At 32.6% G+C, this 24,549-nt stretch overlaps 1 long non-coding RNA gene across 1 annotated transcript in view; it reads left to right on the top strand.

Annotated features, from left to right (window-relative positions):
* The window catches only part of LOC146993237 (uncharacterized), a 294,463-nt gene that overhangs the window by 135,793 nt on the left and 134,121 nt on the right, over positions 1–24,549 (top strand). The gene's annotated exons all lie outside the window — the stretch shown is intronic.

Raw genomic sequence — 24,549 nt, 5'->3', positions numbered from 1 at the left:
TTTAATTTGGAGTACTAGATTTCAAGAAACCTTTTCCAAATTATGCAGGAAACGATTATGTCTAGAATGAAAATGATATAAAAGTTGGTGTCGAATTCTAAATGATGTGTACAGTACTAAAAATGTTTCTCTTTTCATCTACTTTTGAACTTCTACAATAATAGATATCTTATGTAACATAATATATACTATTTGATAAGAGATAAGGGATAACTTAAGGAACATGTCGTTAATATTGTACTCCACGTACTTTTCGTTATCTATTCAATACTGCTTAAATTTGAATTCTTTTCCAATAATATTTTGTCAAATAACATACTGCGCGAAGTTAAAAACATTTTATAAGGTCTATTTTTTACTGCACGAGAATGTGAAACCTTAGATCCTTAGTTCCTTGGTGAGAAGTTTTTTTTTTTATTTCTATCTTTTTTTTTTTTTTTTTTTTTTTTTTTTTTTTCGAAATTTCGTTTATCGTACTGCCTGAAAATTTACTTGTTGTTATTTGTCTTTTATAAATGTTAATACTTTAATAACCTCCTGAGCAAGAAATTCTTCTATCATTGATTTCAATCTCATCTTGATTTCCCCAGTTTTAATGTAATGCTTCATAACATGTAATGAAATAGAATTCGTGTCTTCAGAGGTTTCTGGGAATATGAACCGAGAAGGAAAGAACTCGTCGCTAATTTAAAGAAGTTAAATTCTTTTTTAATAAAATATCAGCAACTAGTATTCTTAATCGTCCTCCTATTCCATTTTCCCTATTTAAAATAAATTATTCTTAAATTATTTTCTTACATATTTTAGTCTGACATCTGTATTTTTTCTTGAAGCGTTAAAGCTGTGTTAAATCATTAAAAAAATGTACACCATGTTATGAAATAAAAACATCAGCAAGAAAAATGATTTTAATAAGTTTTATTTAAGTTTGCATAGAATTTTTCAAACTTTGAACAGTGTATGTGAAAGTTCAGGAATAAATTTTATTTACTCTGATAAACACGTGATCCGAATTATCTTTCCTTTTCAATCAGGAAAAATCTCTTACATGTATATGATCTCTTAAAAATTTGGTAAAAAAGTCAAAAGGTCTCTTAAAAGTGTATTTTTTAACCTTAAGCAAGCAGTCACATTTGGAACGAAAAATTGGCAAGTGACCTTCATTTTCATAGTCTATCGCTAATAGATTCAGTTACTCATAAGCAAGGCGATTTTCATTTGGCAACTCATGAGCAAGGAGATATTCACTAAATGCTCAAACAAAGCAAAAAATTAATTCTCGTAATTGATTTGTCTTTTGATAATAATCGATGTAGTAGGTAACTGCGGTTACTTTATATTATTTATTTTCGTTGGAAGTATTCATTATATGTTTGTGTCGTTTACTAGGTAACTAAAGACCAGTAAAATAAAATATACTGAATCAAAAAAATCAAATACGGAAAGTTCTCCATTTACAGAACCATGCAAGTAAAGCACTCATTCTTGAATTTTCTTTTCCTGCCTTGAGGACTCTACTGCTTTTTGCCATCGTTGTAACAGGTTTTTCAGAATTTTATTAATTTGTCAATTTTATTGGTGTCATGAGTGAATTTCAAAACTTCTATTAAATGTAATTAGCTAGTATCTGTTACTAAAAGTATTTAATTCCTTATACTCATTAACCTTCTTTGCGCAATATCACATTTTGCCAATATTTAATCTTGAATAAAAAAAAAAAAAGAAAAGTAAGAAAGAGAAACATAATGTCGAAAGGAAGCATGAAAGTCTTAGAACTCGTTATAAAGATTGTAGAGACATTAGGTATGCTTTGGAAACGGGCAAGATGAAAAATTAGCAACGCCTTCGCCGGGAATCGAACCACGGACCTCTGGAATACCGGCCCAGCGTGCAGACCACCACACCACGAAGGCACGCTAGGAAGGCGGGAGAAATACCTTATAAGATGAATGTTGAAAAAAAAAATGAAAATAAAATTTTACGACAATTGCCATTCTAGGTTTCGGCAACAACATCCATATGCTCTTTGTGTTATACTTCTTAGGCAACTCTTAAATATACATTTGAAACTTCATGAATATATATTTCTCAGATTTAAGTCCAACTCAACTCCTGTAACCAAATTCTCTAAAAGTGTAATTAGCTTCTAAGCAACTAGATTATGAGTGAACTATATTCTTTAAAAGTTTTAAATAAAAAATCTGATGTGTACACCACATGACTTCCTTGCACAGAATATTAAATTATGCGCATTTTTTTTTTCATTTCATTTAAACGTATTGGATTGAATTGAATCTACTTCGTCGATAGCGCTTAAACCACAAAAGAATCAATGCACTCTTTAAAATTCGCTGTATTTGTTTACCACAGCGACATTCTGGCGCTAGCTTCATTAATAGTGTTACATTTCGTTCATATTATAAATCAGAATGCATATAAATGTTCTATTCAAATGCTGTAATAAATCTAAAACGATATGTAAAAGAAATTAAGCAAACAAGACAAAAAAAGAAACGGTTTTTTACAGACGATTCAGTATTTCTCATTCAATTAATTCATTTCTCACTTCCGACAAGGCAAAAATACATAAAAACGTAAAATATCTGTATTAAAAATTACGAAGTAAATCTTAAACACTTATTTTCTCAAATAAATTCCAGAATGGATTAAACATGATTTAATTCGCAATAATAAAAGAAGGCGTTATCTTTGTTGTTGCGAAGCTTAGTTTCTCTAGATTGGCAACAAATCCGCTATTTTGCCAAGTTTGAAATGTAAACAAACATGTCCGCCATCGCAAAATTCATTAGGCTTAGCTGCACTTAAACAGCTTTTAAATTGTTGATAACTCCACAAATATTGCATGCAGATTTATTAAGGCATAAAAAACTTAACCGGAAGATAAGAACAACATCATTCAATCATTTTTTAAGCAAAAATGCACAACTTACAAACATATAAGAGTAAAGAAACTGAGATCACTGATATATGTATATATATATATATATATATATATATATGTGTGTGTGTGTGTGTGTGTGTGTGTGTGTGTGTGACGTACCAGCTTTTGTCCGGAATAAAGAGATTGGTGAAGAATCATAGATGAAGTCGTAGCTTAAATTAACAGACGATAAGTTTAAAAAAATAGGATCCATTTATTATATTTCAGGAGAAAATAGCAGTTACAAAAATTAAGATCTCCAGAGTAAGTAAAAAAGAACTACTAATAACTTTTTGTATGAAGTTTACTGCATCGTTACATAAAAGAAAAGCCCCCGATATTCCCTTGCGAGTCCTTTTATAGCCTCTTGAAAGGCGGAGCTTCCAAGAAATGACGTCAGCCTCGTCAGCCATTCCAGCTCGCTTGAAATATTTCAAGAACATTCTATAACTGTACGTGTAGAAAAGGCGGGAAAAACAACTTGACTACGGGGCTGTGGATTTAATTCCACGTACTTTCAAATAAGAGACCTTCGCCATTAAAAATGAAATGAACATACAGTTAGAATTTTAAGTGTATTCTTACATATATATATATATATATGCATATATTTATATACTTTTGGTGCGGCCGATTGCAACCAAAATACGAAGTGAACATCTACATGTTATAGCAGTTCTACATACAAAATTTCAACATTATGAGGCTACTCGTTTTTGAGTTATTCGAGATACCTACGTACGTGCAAACGCCACGAAAATTTCTCTTCAGAATTCATTTTAAATCATTTTTATAATTTTTTGGGGGGAAAAGAGTCTTTTGTTCTGTCCTTACGTACAGATGTCACGCAAAAACATCGTTAAATTGCACTCGATAGCGGTCAAATGGATATTTTCGTTGAAATATGATGCCTGAAAATTTTCGCGATTACAATACTTCCTTTTTACTTCGTACAAGGAAGTAAAAATGTAACTTACCAAAAATAAATTAATGTCTTCCCATGATACGTACTCCTTCCTATCAGAGAATGAGATGAAGAAGAAATAAATATTACAGGAAGGCTACAACAAAGCAAAACAAAACACAAGTTTTTGCAAACGAGATTTATACCCCTCTCTCTTTTTAAATAGTGGATAAAATATTGGTGATCAGTAATACTGATTAATGAAACATACAGCCTGTTAATTTCCATATAGCTTGGTATTTCAGAGCTTAAAGTATGAAGCTTTAAATTCCATGAAGTTGTTTTTTACAGGATAATTGAATCATAGTGAAAGTCTTAAAGAAAGGAAATTAGAAATTAGTGATAAGATTGGTGTAGCGAACATATTCTTGCGGCATCAAATGACAAATCAGGATAAGTTTAACGTGATTAATTAAGTTTAACGTGATGCTAAAAAGCTTTTATTAAGCCCTGGACGGAATTCGGAAATTTTGTTTCTACCGAACATTACCGCGCTGCAGATTAAGCGATTTTTAGCAGCGAAATACACTTGGCAGGAAAAATGTCCCTTCTTAAACTAGAGATAAGACGAAACTCACTAAGCACACATGTACATTACAAAAATTATGAATAATTATTTTTATTTTGAGGTTTTACAACGCATTTTTGCGCCTATGGGAAAATAACGAAAATTATTTAAACAAGTCACCTACTTTAAAGTAATCCGCGATCTGCAAGTTATTTCAACGAAATTTTCATAGTTTGGCATGCTTCGTGACAAGTAGCTACTCAAATTGCTGCAAACACAAAAAGTATTTCAGAACTTCTAAACATTTCAAAAAATTGATTATTTTTAATGTCGACTGGGCTTTATGCATTTTTCAGTTTCCTGTTTGTTCACAGGGACGAAGTCATATCAAGAAATATGTCTGAAGGAAAGCTATTTCAGGATTTTCAGATATTTAATTTTCTCCTTTTTTTTTTTTTTTTTTTTCCTCTCCAGGATTTCATTTTTTATTACTTCTTTTCGTAACCTAGCTTCTAAATTTTGAACTTCATTTTCTTCTGCTCCCTCATTTTTTCTCCTATTCCTTAGTGTAAATATTCAGATTTCTATAATTTCTACTTTTAAATGTATGTATTTTGTTTATTTCCATGTGCTCTTTAAATCTTGTGGTGATCTCCCCTGGCTTAAGTTTATTAATTTCAATTAAAAAGACCTGCCAATCTTCAATCCCTTTATACAGCCAACTTTGAAAATGTCTATGCTTATTTTTAAGTTCATGATATAGATATTCTAACTACTTCTAATTATTCTTATATCGACCTTCCTTTGCATAAATGTTTGCAGATATCTTTAAAACACTGTTTATGGCTTTTCACACAGTAATAACCTATGGTCTTCCATTTTGTCTTTAAAATGGTGACTATAAAACTAAATTAGTCAAAGAGTCATCATTTACCACCAAGCAGCTATTTTCTGAAGTCTAATTTCGAAGTCTACTTCTTATGAAAGCGCAATATTTAAGAGAAAATTATAGCCCTGATGCTATTTCAATCTACAGATGAATTTGCTTAATTACAACGTCAGAAACTACACAGAATACAGCTTACAAATTGACACATAAAATTCAATTTCAAGAACGCAAAAACACACAATATATAAACCCAAAACACAAAGGTTTGCGACCTCTTTTATGTTTTTGTACTTCAGTCATTAGAGTAGAAATTTTTAAAAGAGAAAAAGGGGAAAACATTCATTATTGAATGCCTTTAAAAGTTAATCTATGTGTTTTATGCATATGGTTGGAATTGAATTAAGCTAAAGAAAAGATTTTCTTTATCTAATACTGTAAATTGTAATACATTCGTAATTTACTTCATAGATTGTTTTTCCTGTATGTATGTATGTAAAAGCACTTGTGTCTATAATCAACTATGTAACATACACATGTACACATGTATATTGTACACATGTATAAACATACATGCACATACGTATACATGCATAAAACCTACACATATATTTGTGACTTGAATTTCATGTCAATTTGACTTTTTGTGTTAAAAATTGAAGATTCCATAGCTAGATTGCAAACGAAGAGCCTCTACCGTCGGGTGAGACAAGAGGATTTTTTAAGTCTTGACAGACGCCAGGGGCGGATGAGGTGAGCTCCCGATACTGCATTGTTGACAAGTGACTGCGGAGTCGGCGTCTTTAATTAAAGGCCTGACTCTCTTCCCGCTGCAGGTAGTCGGTAGCTGAAATGATCTATTGCCTTTAGTTTCAAACCTTTCGCTGAAGACCTGTGCGTTTTTTATTTACGGGGCTGGATCAAGTGTAAAAAAGGAAGTGTTTCTTACTGATAACGTCATTCATGATGATTTCTTCACCATCGCCTCAGAGAGATTGGGATAACGAAAAGAATTTTATTTAGAGTAAGGTTCGCTTTTACCTGCTTCATCTACTTCACGATTATGTTTATACTTGACACACTTCTATATTAAAATGCCATTTAGACTGCAGGCAAAACTGTTATGCTCACAAATATCTTAACTAATGAACTTGTATCCGTTTTCGATTTGCATGTGTTGGATATGGAGAGTTTCTGTCTGCTTGCAAAATACTGAATATTTAATTTTTTGGCATTCATTTATATAATATAAGGCAATTTTCGATTTGATTTCGATTTATAGATTCTAGTCCATAGGTTGTATGTAATTCACCAGAGTTCTATTTATCAATAGAATGATTTTTCACACTGCAATAAATAAAAAGTACAGACAAAAAATACCAGCTCTGAAAACAACGTAATTTTTTTCCTATATAGGAATGCTTTATTAAAAATTTAAAGTCACGAGCAACAGCTTCACTGACATAAATAAAAATCCTTGCTTCTGCCTAATATTGAAGTACTTTTTTTTATTTGAATCCAAATTAACCATAGAATATAGCTTTAATTTACGTTAGAGCAAAGAAACTTGCAAATATTGAGGCTCTTTTCATGAAATCCCTGCAAATGGAATGTGGAAGAGGACCTTTTGCTGCTTTGCAAAGTAGCTACTTTCGGCATCAATGGATTAAATATTGGAAGGTTGTTCTTATTAGTTTCGGCAAATATTTCTTGTCGGAGTCTATAAATCCCTTAAGAGAAAAAATAAATAGCTACTGAAAAATTCTCTCGAATGGAAAGTTGTCCTGGTACAGTAGTGTCTTAGTGATAGGTATAAAGAAATACGTAAAATGTAGCACAACACAACCAGAATATTCCAAGCTTGATCTTCTCAATCTATATTGGCTTGATCTAAAGACTCATAAACGTGGAAAAGCTTCAGTATTCTAGACAGACCTAAAGTAGTTAAATATACATGGAAGGAATTTCAAGAGGTAACTTCGAATGATGTTTGAAAGAAACCATTTCCATATTTAAGGATGATATTTGAAACTTTTAATGTCGCATTGAAGAAAATCAGTTCAAATATTTCTGATAATCTGACTGGAATTTTCAAATGAGTGGCACGTGGTACATTCGGAAACAGTTTTGCCACCAAATGCTTCATTTAAGTTCGTAGTTGGTTTGAGCCTAAATATCCTATTTTAAACCCAAAACGAAAAAATGAGAGTATCTGGCTCGCTTCAGTGACACACATCAGCTTACAATTAAGTACACAATAGATAAATAGTGTTACTATTACATCATTCAGACTTTATTTTTTTCCCTCCGGATGTTATGCAGGGTAGGTTCTGAATGATTCTTCAGCACAAATAGCTTCAGACTAGGGCTTGAACTATTCTAGCTTTCTAGGGAAGCGAGAGTAATAGACCGAATTTCCAGTTATAAGGTATTTCTCTCACTTTCCTAGCATGCCTTCGTGACGTAGTGGTTCTGCATGCTCGGCCGGCATTCCAGAGGTTCGTGGTTCGATTCCCGGCGAATGCGTTTGCTCATTTTTCATCTTGCCTGCTTTCAAAAATACCTAATGTATTTTTGAATTAAATATATTACAGAGTAATAAATCTCAGAATCTGCACTCGGAGTTACTATTTCTCGATCTTAAAAAAGGCATTTGGTTCTCTGTGGTGGCCTGGGGTCTTAGATACACTTAGGCACATCAGATGCCCAAAACATATCTACGAAACCTTCCAATGCTTCTTTGCAGACAGAAAAAATATTATTATTATCAATAACAGACTAACAGAAAAGAAGCAAGAAAGAGGCTGTCCTCAGGGCTCTTGCCTTAGCGCGGACTTCTTGAATCTGGCTTTTGATAAAATTGTCCAAAACAAATGGTCCTAGCACATCAAATGCATGGCCTTTGCTGACGATGCGGCCTTTGTTGTTAATAACAGAACTCGAAATGTGCTTAAGAATAATATAAATAATACATTAAACTTCTTTAAAGAATTATATAAGCAACAAAAATTAATCATACCTCATGAAAAGTCACAAGCAGCTATCTTCAACAAACCATTACAGAAAAATTCCAGACTCCCAAAATTCCACATCGAAAATAAAAACATCAAAATCTTCAAATCTATAAAATATCTCGGCATTATTATAGATAATAAACTAAACATTTTGGATCATCTAGATTATTTCAAAAACAGAATATCTAAAATAGCAACAAACTTACGGAAAATGCAAGGAATTGGATGGGGCATAAACAGAAAATACAAAAGCTGATTTATTTCTCTGTAATCGAAAAAATAGCTCTATATGGAGCAGCACTTTGGGCAAACCCAATGTCTTCCCGTAAACTGAGAAAATTGCAAACAATTCAAAGACGTTTTCTTCTTAATTACATTAGAGTAGCGGTTCTCAACTTTTTGATTAACACGTACCATCTAAACAGAAATTGAAAACCTTTAGTATCACAACTACAAAGTACTACTACCACCACCATTCTTGAACAAAGCTCAGATCTCATAAATTTACGAATGTTAGAGAAAAAACTGAGTCAGGATGCTGGGGTTTTAATTTTTGAATTTAATGGTTAAAAATACTTTCCTTGTTTGCGTACCACATTTTTGTCTTGTGTATCACCGGTTGAGAAACCTTGCAATAAAGGATACAGGACAACATCGAATGCTGCATTGTGCTATATTGCTAAAATTTCCCCTCTCTTTATAGCAGCAGAAAGAGCAAGCAGCTGTACTGCACTTAAGAAAGAACTGCACCCATAATGGAAAAGAATTCAAAGTAGAATGTTACTCAATTCCCTAACACCCGTATGAGCGACGTCCTGCTGTGAAGGACAATATAACTCTCTGCATTAATAAAGAGTCATTCATGAACAATTCCCACAAATTTACACAAATGTCTCCGGCCTGGAATGTAGAAAGGGATGTGCCCTAAAATTATACCTCAATAGCCAGTCAACAGAAGAGAAAGCGTTTCGACTAAGTATAGAAAATAGTGTTTTCCAAACAGAAGCAATTGCGGTATTAGAAGGCATCAAATACAGTATTCACTACTCCTTTAAAACCTACCATCTTTTTACAGATAGCTTATCCGCCATGCACGCAATAGCCTTCCCAACCGATAGATCAAAAATAAGAAAGGAAATCCTCTACACTGCCTCTAACACAACCAACCACCATTTCATAATATCATGGATCAAAGCGCACGTTGGAAACGAGGGCAATGAAGAAGTGGATGCTCTAACAAAAGAAGCATCTAAAGGTATAAATTCAATGAAACTAATCGTTCTATGGCCAAGCTCCCACCTCAAGATGCAACTCAAAAATGCGTTTCAAAACGCATGGCGACACTGGTGGGATTCTGCCGAACAAGGCCGGCGCACATACGACCTATATCCATAAACTCCACCCCAAACATCATAAGCAGACAAATAACATGGCTGAGCTCAGGCCACGGCCCTTGTGCCACGTATTTCTACAAGAGGAATCTCGCACATTCAGAACTATGCGTATGTGGAGAGAGGGGCGATCTGGAGCATTGCCTGCACACGCATCATAACAACAACAAATCTGCACCTGAGAAGATCAAGACTAGAACAAAATGTGCATCCGTACGTCAAATGCGCAATCAGCAATAGCCATATGAGGAAGCGCACAACCCAAATAATGGATATTCTGGCATCAAGGGGTCTAGAACTTTGCAACACAGAGTGATCTCAGCCAAATCATTATGCAAAGAAAAGCCCTCAATGATTATTGTTTGAATTTCTAGTTGAAGGCGGTCACAGCAAATAATGAAAGCATTTCAAATGACCTCCGATCTCCATATAAATGGTATGAAGCGCCTAAGTACACCAGCAATTTAACGATTCAATATGAGTAAATCACAAATGCTATAAAAAATCAAAGTGATGATCAATAACCAAAAGTGTGCAAAGGAGCTAAGTATATAGATTGTGCTTATGAACGATGAATGGCTACATAAGATGAATATGCAATTAAATACTCTACTAGGCCAAAATAGATCTGGACTTACGAATGGACAACCGCTGACACCGCCAGCGGTGGCAGAGCTTGCGGTGTCGGTCGCACAAGACAACAGTAGCACCTGGGCACCATAATGGCACCGTGGGCCCGAGGAAGGTATAGCTAATCTGGATAGCTAGTGAAAGGTTCCTATACCTACTTAGATCAAATAATAGGTGGATCCTGCACTTATACCTAATCTAACCTAACCTCGGCAGAAGCCTGAATTCTTGATCCAGAGATAACTTGCTCTAGAAAATATCCAGTGCCAGAAACTCGCTTGAATGTAAATTGATTAGATTATCCACTGAAGTAAAGGCTTTAACTCCATAATCTGGGTGTACTTTCTAGAATTAGACTTTTTATTTTTCATTTTATGTGTCTGGTTCAATAATTTATGACTCTTGTAATTTCCTGATTGACAATGACATCATAAGACTGCCCAAGAAACACGGCAGTCGCCAAACTCGTACAGCCTATAAGTAGCTAAAATTCAGAATGCGTTTCTCTTGCTGTTAACATTAGATAAGTTTACTGAGATGACAGTTCAGTTTCAAAGTTGTTTTCGGCTGTAACATCGCGGCAAAAACATCGCGGACGAAAACGTCGCGGACAAAACAACGCAAGGCGAAAACGTCGTGCTACAAAACATCGTGGGAGAACACATCGCAAAGAGAAAACATCGCAGTTCTAAAACATCGTGGTACAAAACATCGTCGTCGAAAATAAAGCGGTTCAAAAACTTCGCAGTTTAAAAACATCGTCGTCGAAAATATCGTGGTAAAAAATAAAGTATCTACAAATCATCGCATGACGATAACATCGCAGACATGCTTTTTTCAGGCTTTAATAACTGTAAATGGATATTCCCATAATGATTTGTGAGCGCAAGTGATGTAAGCAAGGATAATTTTTACTTTCACATTTTTTTATTAACTAATAAATTTTTGCTGAAAAAATAAGAAGGAAACTTAAGCATAGAAAATTAAATGCAACTTAATAGATTATAATTTTTATGAAAAATTACCTGTAAAATCTTTATAAAAATTATTTATTAATGGTCTTTGTTAGTTAACAATGTCGATTTAATATTCTATTAAGTGCTATAAGTTGCATTAATTTTCTATGCTTAAGTTTTCTTCTTATTTTCTCAGCAAAAATTTAATATTTAATAAAAAATATGAAAGTAAAAATTATCCTTCTTTACATCTTGCGCTCACAAATAATTATGGGAATATCCATTTACAGTTATTAAAGCCTGAAAAAAGCATGTCTGCGATGTTATCGTCATGCGATGATTTGTAGATACTTTATTTTTTACCACGATATTTTCGACGACGATGTTTTTAAACTGCGAAGTTTTTGAACCGCTTTATTTTCGACGACGATGTTTTGTACCACGATGTTTTAGAACTGCGATGTTTTCTCTTTGCGATGTGTTCTCCCACGATGTTTTGTAGCACGACGTTTTCGCCTTGCGTTGTTTTCTCCGCGACGTTTTCGTCCGCGATGTTTTTGCCGCGATGTTATCGGCGGACACCCGTTCGAGCACCTGTATGCGAGGCATAGTTACTGTCTACCAGCGTACACGGAATGAAATTCGTGAAGAATTTATGGCCTGGAATCGTAATTTCTCCTCTTAAATATCCTGCCAATTGCGCAGATTAGAGGCGCTGTAGCGAAAACCGTTCATTCATTGGCAGCCAAAATGTAAAATTTTGCATTTTCCGTCGAAACCTGTATGCATATCAATTTGTGTCCAATTTGCTTTATATCTTCTCAGTGCGTAGTTCCTTTTTTTTTTTTTTTTTTTTTTTTTTTTTGGTCTTAGAGTATATTCAATGAAGCACAGTCATTACTGAAGCACTACGTGATTCTATCCCAACTGAATGGGACTATGCTCTCAAGTTTTACAGTATTGCCAACTTATGCTACTGAACAAATCGCCAATTACAGAGAAGAACATTTGAAAATTTGTTGAAAGAAGAAATGGTTGAAGAGATGAATGGCATTGTTATAATAAATTATACTGTGCATCCTATTAATTGTTTAAATTAAATAAATATTTGAATTGTAGTTCATTGTGTTGCTTTTAATCTCAAAATCATTAGATTCCTGAGTCACATCCTGTATTAAAAGTTTGCTGCTGGAATACGGTTTAGGTTAAATAACCCTGACGAAATTAATCCCCCCATGATTAAATCTATTGTCCAATTTTTAAAAATAATTTTACCTATCTCACTGCGTTATGCAACTCTAGCACGTCAGGTCACCAATCGAAAGATCCCGAGTTCGAATCGCAGCGACAGCAAACTCATGTTTCCATCGAAAAATCTAATAAATCTCCACAGTGGCGACCAGCTAAAACGGCAGCGGCAAATAATACTTCAGCACTTGAATTTGATAGCTGAGTCTCGCTTCCCTCTCCTCAGTGGCCCCTTTATTGGAAGAGACTATAAGGAATTTTCTCCTTAATCACTGCGTTCTCTCTTGCTGTAGCTGGTAGCAGATCCAACTGGTAATCAAAAGATCCGGAGTGAAATCCCGGAGAGAGCATCATTGAATTCTTGCGTTTCTCGCTCTGAAGAATCTTAATGTGCCTACAAAGTGGCACACAACTAAAATTGCGGTGGACGCTAGTTCGTTAACATCTGAGTTTGGCACATTGGGTCTCGTTTCCTTCTCTCCAATTGTTTTTGACTGGGGAAGAATTTAAGAAATGCCGCCTTCTTCCCTGTGTCTCTAGCAATGCAACCTGTAGCATGGCAGACTAGCAGTCATAAGATCGAGGTTGGAATCGAGTTCATAATGGTTTACTGAAAAAAAAAAAAAAGGCATTTTGGAGTACTGATTTCAACATATTAAAGGAATTCTATTTTCTATACAAATTCTCTATTATGTACTAAAATTTCTGTTCGTAAGCAGAAAATTTAATCACTAAAAACGCAAGCTTTATACATAACTACAGCAAGGAGAGTTTTGACATTTTTTGTTTCATATTTCTCGGACATAAATTAATCTAACAGTTTAAAGTTGATTTCATCTGTAATAACGAAACAGTAATATTCCAAAGTGCTTTAAAGAAAGTGAAATAAAAGCAAATATAATTTTATTTTCTTTGCACCTAGAACCTTTTCTTGCATGAGTTAGTATGAAATATTTTTGCTTCGTTGTTACCTTAACCTTCTTCGTAAGCGCATCTTTCGAGAATGTTGGCTAGTTGTGTCATTTTCCTTCCCCTCTATCATGACACAACGTCAGGCACACTGTAGTGAGTAACTGGAATTACCTGTAAACGCTACTGCACTCCGTTTCTGTCTGCTCTATGCTGGCTGTATTAACCATCAAGCAATATAAGCACGTGCTTAGGATATCAAGGAAAAGGGGGAAAACAAGAAAAAGGTCATTAGGTATTCAGGAAAGAGGGCACCAAAAATTTTCCCATTGCCGGGTTTGCTATGGAATGCATAGTGTAACTAAACCAAAACCAAGAGAGAGAAGAAATGAAGAAAAATGGCGTAAAACATATGCGGGAGCACCAAAAATCTTTTAAGTGCTTAGGGCTTCTAAATGTCTTCATCCGGCTCCATGTGACGTATTCTCTTGCTTAAAATAGCCGTGCTGCCTCGTATGAATCAGTCACAAAATCCAGTATAAAAGTCTTGTATCATATAGTCTTTGTACATTAAGTCTCGCTGTTGAAACAAATAACTAACTCTTTTTTTACTGAAAAGTGATCGGCAACAAGCTAAGAAACAGTTGTCTGGAGAATGAACTGGGACTAAAAATCGATCACGAAGAATGTTTTTAACTGGTAAAAAGACTTTTAACAATTTTTTTTTTTTTTTGTGATAATGTAGACTTGCTAAGGATCAAATTCCGCAGCTTTTTTCCCAATATTTAACCTTCATATTGCGTCAGCATGTAAGAAGCTAATTCTCGTTCAGCCGTATGCATACCATGATCTCCGGGACATATACATGATATTATGGACACAGAATTTAAATACTTGTTGTGACTTTTTCTGGAGTTAAATCGTTCATTCAAATGAATGTTTCCGTGGCTCCCTTTCTCTAAAATAAAGCAACTTTGAAAAAAATTAATTATAGCCTCCAGTTGAGTCAATACTTTTCTAAATTTGCATTGTAATTCATTGCATGTCCTTATTGTTTTTTTAAGTGCTTAAATGATGCTCCTTTCTTCTTCTTCTCCTCCCGTTTAAAACTGAACCTCTTTTTTTAATAATAGGCTGATATATCACCGCACCTGAATTCTTAATCATGTAGTTGGAAATAAAGCTTGTTTCGGGGTGACTATAGTCAGCGAGCTCTCATCTAAGGACAATTTTGGACCGCTAAGTTCCTCCACCAATTTTTTATATGCTTTCATTGTCACAGACGGAAGGGGAGATTTTTGAAATCTTGCACTGCCAGTTTTATTTTTATATCTAGTTACTTTTGTTTGCCATTCACTCTTAGTCTATTAAAATTGAAGTTACGAAGAGCTGAAATTATCCCTTTTGAACTCTAAATCTGTTTACTTCTTATAGTATCTGCACGCGAACGATTCTTCCGAACAGTTCGCTTTGAAGCAAAAGTTTTCCACCTCTGCAACCATCGATTTATGGGCCACCCCTTAATACTCGAAAAGGGCACTTTTTGAAGTATCGTGCCTTTTCGGTGCATTTCAGACAAGGAGTGCACAGGAACGTTCCATTATGGGTTTCTGTGAGGATAAAAATCAATAACCATCGATTTCGTCCTCGATGAGAAGACTTTTGAAAAGGGAAAAGAATGAAGGAAAAAGGGGGCGGAATTAGTTACAGGTTTCTTTTCTGAAAAAGAGAGTGGATTTTCTTTCCTATACTTTTATTTCTTTGCATTGCTTTTGATTAAAATCGGTTGCAAGTTTCTCGAATTATTTTGCCGCAGAGTGGAAATACTAATTCTTGCTGGGTGATAAAATCGTTACAATAATAGAAACAACAAAGTAATAGAAGAAAATGAGTTTAAATAATCTTTTGTAGTTTTACAAATGTACTTTCCTTTGAAAATTGTTAAAATTCAGTACTACTCACATTTGCTATACTTTTAAAATACACTTTTTTATTGTTATGAGGTTATACAATTGTTTATACATTCAAAAATTAATGCCGAATTAATATTTTAAAAAGTGGAAAGAAAACATCTCGTGTTCCAAAATGATATATCGTTCGACTTTTAATTTAAAATATAAAATCTAATGTAAAAGAGCTATCTATCTATGGAATAGTTGCCGCATTCTCTTTTTTTCTTCTTAAAGAATTTCTGAAAAATTCAGCTCCTATTATAGCATATATGAGGAGAAACAAGGAACTATTGCTCAATATGTTCAGTCTTATTTCGTCTATTCTATCAAATCGCGAATTATTCTTCCAGGCTTCAGAAACTGTGCCGAAGTTTACGTAGCTTAGTATTTTCACGGTTCGACTTTTTGTACGCATGAGACAAATATCACGAATTAGTCGCACAAGCCACCCTCTTGAAATTAACGCGTGTCATGTTTCTTGAAAGCCTTTATAAGTAAAACCCCGAAATAATGAAAATTAGGCGAATGATTTTCCATATCAAACAAACCGCAATTTTAGACACTCTCATATTTATCCTTGGCATATGAGCATTGTCTGCGTTTATTAATTAGTATTACTTTGAAGCTGAGATTTAAAAAGTTATGCTATTTCGTGAATTCCAGAAAATATACTCTAATATAACTTAATTTTAATATAGTTTACCGAAATCATGTATAAAGAACACCGTAGTGATAGAAAACCGCCTTCATCTAATGAAAAGTGACTAATTTAAAGTAGGCGCTTTACGTAAGGAGGACAATCATTAATCTTTAACTCATTAATCTTAATCTTAGAAACGTCATTTTGCAGTTAATAAATTCATGATTATTTATGATGTTCATTCAAAACTGTGTTGCAATTTATGCGGTTCATTCAAAAATCATTTTGCTTATTTCGGAATAAATTACAGTTTAAATTATCTCCGGAGACTAGATATTAGGTAATCAAATAATACAAGAAAAACTTTCATAAACAAAAGCCTACTTTCCCTTAATTAGGTAACTAAATATATTTATTAACAAATATATATATTTTTGCATTGTTATGTACGCTTTTGCTTAAAAATAATTCAGGACCAAATTGTAGATATATTGGTTTTATTTACAGAAACTCCACTATATGCTTATTTATTACATGCATATTTTCTTTTGCTGCGCAGCACGCTCCATAACGTGCGGACGCAGCTTGCTAAGTGTTAAAATGTACATACTGAGAGGTAGACAGCAAATGAGATATTAACATTGGAGATTGTGAATAGGTACGTATTAAGTATTTTTCGAGTTTATTTTTTTATTTCATTCGTTTTTCCTGAATCTTAGTTATTCTGTTAGCTTATTAATTTCATACCTACAAAGGCGGATGGGGCTTGTTTGACTCACGCGGCCAATTTGCAAAACAATGCTGGCATCTTTTCGCCCGTTGGCCACTGTTTGCCAATGTATGAAGATGTCTGGCACCCTAATGAAGTTCAGTTTATACCATGATGAATATGATCTTCTTCAAGATACCAGGACTCCATGTGAAGATCTAAGTGAATTGTCGCCAGTTAGGATAAATGTATTGGCACCTTTCGCAAGTTGGTTGCAAGAGCGACTGCTGCCCTTATGAAAGTCAGTTTGTATTCAGAAGACTGTAATTTTTTACCAAGTTGCCAGGACTCTTGCGTGAAGATCTTTATCTAAGAGAATAGTTGCTGAGTTGCATAAAAGTGCATTTTTACGAAATCGTCGGAATGGTAGGTCATGAATTTTACCCGATTTTATGCTATGAAATAAAGAATTAAATCGAAGAGTTATATGATTTAGAGTTAATGAAGGGTTAATGATGAAGGGTTCAGAGGATGGGCTTAAAACATTTACCATTCGTTTATCTTTGAATATTTTTTTTTAATGTCGTTAAATCTTTTTCTTCTCTTTTTTATTTTTTTAAATTTATCTTTTGTTGAATAATTCTGCAATTATGATTAATCTTTCATCCATTTTTAAATAATCTACATCAAGCAATAGGGCGAACCATGTGGCCACCAGCATCTAGAGAAATTTGCCAAATTTCCAATAGCCCATTCACCTCTGCATGCATATATTTTAATTTTCTTTCAAATTTTTCATCTCGTAATATTTTAATTACTATTTTCTTTCAAATGAATTTGTAAAACACATTATTTCCTATATTTTCTGACCTACAGTTTTGAATCTGCATTTTCATTTTTATTCAACAGTTCTTATTTCCTAGTCTTATTCCAGTTTCTTTAATCTGTTAATTTATATTATTTATCTTGTACATTACACACAGCCTTCTAATTGAAAACTTTTAACTTTACTTCATGTATTTCCATCTTGGTATCTGTTAATCCATTGGTTTGTTTTTGCCGTGTTTCCTCATTTATCATCCTGTTTCACCAAATTTTAAACATGTTATAATTTCTTTGAAATTTAGACTTTCAGTGAAACGTGTATTCACGTTTATACTTTAATTTCGTCGTTCTGATTTAATTAATATCCCTTTAATCTATCATTTGTTTCGCCTTTTATTTTCAAATTTTTAAAAATTTTTGATAGGATTAAAATGATAGGGTGATCTTAAATTCCTTAAAGATACTGAGTGACTATCATGAGCCATTTAAATATGCGCAACTAACTCAAATTACCAAAAATTGAGGATCATGATTAGAATTCCATATACATATCGTTCAAAATGGACTAAACAGTAAACATATTCCGTTTCCACTAAAATAATTATCATTAACTCAAAAAGGATTGACAGATCATTCTGCTGCATTTATAATTTCTTCAAGGTGGTGGAATAATTTAAATAGAAGAATTGTAGTTGAATAAACCATACTGGTATTCCAAGTTGAGTTTATTGCATTATGTAAATTTGCTTTATGAATAAAACAGAAATGCACTGTTAACTATTCCTACCCAGTCAAAGCGTCTAGAAAAGCTTGAATTCTTTTAAACGTGTTCAAGCCCCATTCTTTTTTTAAAAAGGAAGCTCAACTTTAAGATATATTGGGTGACATTTCAGTACTTAAAGAACAGATCGAAACACGCAGCGACAAAAAGCGAAATATTTTTTTCTGCTGTCAGGAGAAATGATAAAAATATTTTTTAAATTTAAATAAAGGTACTAGAAGTATGACAAGAGACGGAAAGGCCCTCCTCACGAATGTTTCACATTCAGAAACTTTTCTAGTCAACTAAAATACCTAAAAAATGATTGTCTGCTATTTGAACTATTAATGAAATCATGGGAAATTTCCCAAAACGTCATGAGATACCCCCTCAAGTGCGTACGTTGAGCAAGTGGATCGATAGCTGATGAAAAATTCTACGTTTTGGATTGCGCTTTGTGTAATGACTGATAAAGTATTCCTTCCTGCCTGTTTTTGAAGATAAAATAAAAGTTCTAAAATTTAAGCTTCTTCATTCAAAGAACTCAATTAATAAACTTAATCATTAATTAATTAGCAGTCTCTAAGAGATTTTCGATAAATTAACATACATAAACACGTTTTTTAATATTGCCCTACTTTCGTTTCCGTAAGTAAGTATTCGTGTTATAGTAATTTGCCCCGCGCAACATTAGTTATATATTCTTCGATTTATTTTTTTCCTTTGTATTGAAAAAAATAAAGAGCCGAATAGGACCCAAAGGCGAAGCCAACAGAATTTCCAAACAAATTACCACTCGATCGCTACCCAAAAAATAACTATAAGCCTAGATGTTATGGCTAATGTTTAGCTCTAATTTCTAGTTTTATTGGCCAGTAATAGAGAATGCTAAGAAAACTAAATTAAAAAAAAAACATAATTTGCGTAATACATAATTGCAAAAACAAAATAATTGCATAATAATAAAAACATAATAAGAAGGAAATTTTCGCCTTCCCTAGTGCGTCCTTTAATGATGTCATTGGTAGTACGCCCGCCTAGCAGTGAGAAGATCCAGAGTTCGAATCCCGGCGAGGTCATAACTGATTTTTCATAATTTGGGATTTTAGGAAAAGTATCTAATAACTCTACAGTCTTCAATATTCTTAAATAATTTTCATTTTGTAAAATGTATGCATTATATTAAAATAAAAGAACATAATTTCTCCAAAAAATAATTCCTTTGAATGATTCTCTAAAGATACAATATTTGCTCCTGTTATTTTCATTAGAGCTGAAATTTATTTAAAAAATATTGTAGTTATAGTATAAGCAAATATCTAATATAAAGATAAATCTCTTATACGTGCATTTGAATTGATGCTACGTTTAGTTATTTTTTCTAGATTTTGTTGGAAAATATGTACACGAATTTTAACTTTAAATAGAGTTTTATATGCAAAAATCAAACTCATTACTTAAAGACAAGAAATTTAAATCCATGTATTACAAGTTATAATTTTATGATGTTTTCGTTCTAAAAGAAATTGAAAAAAAATTTGTTGAAGTACAAAGAAAATAGACATAAAAATCTTACATTTTCGAAGAAATATTTATGAATACGTTAATTCCACGCTTAAATTTGTAAGGTTCCTTTAATTTGAATAACCAGTTACTTTATGTTTTAAATCTGTACTATCATTTCTCTCTTACCGTTTTCCCGACAGAATACATTAGTTCGCGCGTATTTATAGTAAGGTTTAAGATTGTAGTAAGAAGTAAGGTTTAAGACAGAACGCGTTCTCCTACTCTTGGCCTCGTTATTAGGTTTATTACTTTAGAATGAGCTCCCGTCTTCGGCATTACATTATAATTGCCGATAGTTGAAATCCAGGCCAGTGAATTTCTGAATCAGCTTAGTGTTAAATTGCTATGTGGGGCCTTTGGCTATTAGTTTATTTAAATTTAAGCTTTGCATTTGACTAACTGATTTTGAGTTCCTCGCCATAAATGTTGGCGGAATTGTAAGCACCAGGATTGCCTTCCATTCTTCTTATTTAGTTTTTAATAAAGTTTCTTTTACACCCTTGCCTACTTTCTGTTGTACTTAAAACAGCTATAAGTCACTTACCGTCTATATAGAGTTCATTGGATGTTAGCCAACAGAGTTAAACTTTAAAAACCGTTGATTCGGAAATCAAAAAGCCCGAAAGATATCAGAAGGAAACTTTTACCTTTAACACTATGCAGCAGCTTGGATTCTAATTTTGCAATGAACTGCCATCACATTAACAGAATTCATAATTTGAATTGAATACTCCAATAAGCATTCATAATTGACGAGTTTTCCACTAGAAGTAGTTCCCATGTCTAGTTCAAGACTTATTTACATTACTTCAAATGATACTTTTACGGAAATGAATTGTTTGCGTTTCCTGCGCACATTATCAATTTCTAATTAAATGCACTCTTATAAACTTATCAGATGTTAATTAACAAATTTTTAATATTTGTATTGCAGAGTAATAATATTCATAAAAGCTTTTATTTTCGATAAAATTTTGCTGCTGCTCAGTGTTATTTACTGAATAGACTTATCTATGATTTTCGTATAAAATCCATTTTTTGTTAGGTATTTCTGTTTTGAATAAAATATTTGTGCATCTATAAAAAGGCCAAGCATAGTTTATGTCCTTTTTCCCTTTTCCTTTTTTTAAGTGGAAAATAGTTATAAGAAATATACCTTTCTAAGTCGTTCACTTTCCTTCCAATGACTAAAAAATATTTTGTATTAATAAGAAAATAATATAAATATAAATAAATTATACAATAATCAAAGAAAGGGAGTTGCTTAGTATAATAGTATACAATAATTTTGTATGCTATTATAAAAAATTTGCGTACTGTTATACGGCTATATTATTCTAAGCTTGCATATTATTAAGTGCTTATTTGTACATTATTATGCGGCTACATTACAATACTAAACTTTTATATTATTAAATAATATGTTTGTATATTTTTATACGGTCTTATGTATAATAATATGCAATAAATTTGTATATTATTTTGCAAAACATTTGTTTATTTTGCACAATAATATACTAAATACTGAAATGTAGACAAATTAATGGACAGTAAATTGTTCATTCATTGTATCGCAATCAAGTTGAATTAGAAACTTTAATTATATTATGAATTATTCTTCAATATTAACCAATTCTGAAGCTTTGCCTCATAAATTACTCACAAAAGAGTGATATATCCTGATTAGAATATTTAAAGTAATGTTTCAGTATTTCATTTTGTAGGTCACAAATAATGCATTCAAATTTCGACAGCTTTTTACTACATTATACCGTAGTTAAATTCATATACTAAAAGTTGACGAGTTCGGCTTGGTCTATGTTTCATCTTCTTAATTAAAAAAAAAAGTATCTTTTATTTTGGAGACCATATTTTTCAAACCTCTGTTAGTATGAAATGTTCACAGCATATTTTATATTTGCATTTAAATTTGATTTATGGAAAGTATCATTACGCAATTATTTTGCACTAAATAGCTAGTAATAAGCATTAATAATCATATCTGGTTTCAGAATTCTGTTTGTGAAAATTCAGCTGGAATATTTCGTACGAGTTATGATATTTATTCCCCCCCCCAGCATGACAGGATTTGGCTGTATAGGGTTTCTGTTGTAACTGGAAGCTAGAATTAAGTTCTTGAAGATCCTACTATACTAATAGCAAGTCATCGCGAATTCAACAACTCACGAAATTTGTGGATATTTAAAGTAGCATAACAAAGTTAAATTCAAACACATAAAAGGAAGTCTAAGACTACACATAAAATAGGCTAATTTAACCTGGCTCTGATATTTTACCGTCGCGTATTTTAAAGCATCGGTTAGCGAGATGCTAAAGTCGGAATATAACTTTTAAGCAGAGCTGGCAAGAATACAAATAACAAGACGCGGTTGTCAGAAATTCTCTCAACTAAAAGATTCAGTACCCACAGCTGAAATACACAGAATACTAATTTACATTCCATTGATTACTACATAAAGAAGAAGTTATAGTGAAGACTTAAATCTTTATAACTGGTTAATTTACATAAAACGCCTTACAACTATTTAAAAAAACTATGGGAACTATCTGTGAGAAGAAATGCCTTCGTAGAGGACTTTTTACAGAAAACGTTAGACCTATTTGAACTATACATGCGGAAAATCACAAATTCCTCATGCAGCCAGCTCATTAAACTTGGAATAAAAACCTAGGGATAATTAATTACCTATATTGCTCTCATTTAATCATTAGGTCAGTGGTAGGCGTAATTCTTACGGAGCTCATTTAATAAGCATGATTAGCTTAGTCATAATATACGAAATAATGTATAAAATATTGAAATAAAATTATATATATAAACTAAACATTGATTTATGTGTTGAAACCCGCGTTACTTGCCCCGTTTACTCATATTCTGAAACACTGACTAAAGAAGACTAAGACAGTGACTTTGATGAAGCCTCATTAATCATTTTTTCGCCTTTTTTATTTCAGCATGTTTCATAATCAAAATTTAACAGTTTACACTTAAAGAAGACCTCATCTTTTTTAAAGTTTTAAGATATTTTCTTTGTAGAGTTTCTAACAAATATTTTCTACACATAATACTTATTTTTAGGTAGTAAAACTAGCCAATCGTCAGAATTGTAAAGCCATAGTTTACAATATCAACCCTTGAGAAATATTTTCTCTCTCTTCTACCTTCTACTAGATAAACGGCTCGATCTAACTCATAAAATGAAGAGACATCACTTCATTTTCCTTCACTCTTAACTCTGGCATTCAGATAATTTGCCTTAAGTACTGAGTGCAAATTTCGTTCGAAGATTTGAGCATAAAAAATATTTTCAATGCTGTACTGTAAATGTGAAATTATTCTGTATATTACAATAAGAAATAGGCAAGTATATGTTGTCTTCATATCTCAATGCTCAAATCTGTATTTCAGTTTACCATTTCAAGACATTTATTTACCATTTCCTAATTTTATGAGTATAATTTCTGATCTTCTCTTTCCATTCTTATTTGGTGACTAAACTGAAACTTATTTGGTGACTAAACGAAAGATCATTGCTCTGGAAACGTTTTAGCAGTAGTAGCATTTAAGAAATGAAAAGGTACCTACTTCATTATCACGAAATGTCAGCATCTATTAGACCTCAAATTATATGCCGACCTAATGCCCGGTCTGAAAGAAGCTGACGTGCATGAGCTTATATTCAACAAAATGAATTTTAATAAAATCTTAAAAAATTAACTAAATTTTAAATTTCACTTCCTAAATATCTGTCAAAATCTAAATAAAATTTTAAATAACAATGCAAAGGAAAACTTCAAATTCATGTTTATTTTCTATCTAAACTCTGAAATTTTTGTTGGCTACGCTTTGTAATTCAAACGTATTGAGAGCTAACTGCTTAAATATTAAGCCCATGTTATTTCAAACAATTCAAGGTATATCGCGTCTGATTCAGTGATTTAAAAATTAAATAACTTGCTTTTAGCTCAAATAAACGAAATCTGAAAACTTTCGAGGTTTCCGAAAAACACTTTCCACGTGAGATAAAAGTTGGAATTAAATAACAACAACCTATTCTCTTTTTTTCTGTCCATTAAATTTTTCTTGAAGACATGCAGAAAAAAATTCATATTTGTTTATAAAATTTTTATTTCTGGCCCCAACTTGACACTTTATAGCGTTTCTATCCTGATAAAATTTGTAATCTTGGAAGAAAAATAAATATACAATGGATAAAATATACAATTTTATTGCTCACAACATCACAAAAGTGTATAATCCTGTATTCCTCTTCAAAGCCTTGTAGTTTCGTCCATTTTTTAATCCATTGTTTAAAACATGGTTTTTGCAGTTTCATCTCTTAAATAAAATTGCTACTATAATTTTATTTACAACTTTAATTTAATAAGATTAATTTTCATATGGAAGCAACATAAAAAATTACACACAATTTCAAACAACAGGTATTGAAATAAGGTATAACTCACAACCGCAAATAAGCAGTTTTTATAAGCAGCCCATTAAATTGTATCCATCTATATAGCAATACGAACTCCAGCTACAGCAATCTATATAGCAATACGAAGTAAAGTATATATCAGAAGTGCCAACTCGATAATAAAGATTATAAGGTATTTCTCCCACTTCCC

Source organism: Stegodyphus dumicola, chromosome X1 (genome assembly GCF_044657685.1).
Source record: "Stegodyphus dumicola isolate Sdum_Otavi_A_Nest chromosome X1, ASM4465768v1".
Taxonomy (NCBI): Eukaryota; Metazoa; Arthropoda; class Arachnida; order Araneae; family Eresidae; genus Stegodyphus; species Stegodyphus dumicola.
Note: the sequence above shows the minus strand (reverse complement) of the source record. Positions and strands in the feature narration are given on the sequence as shown.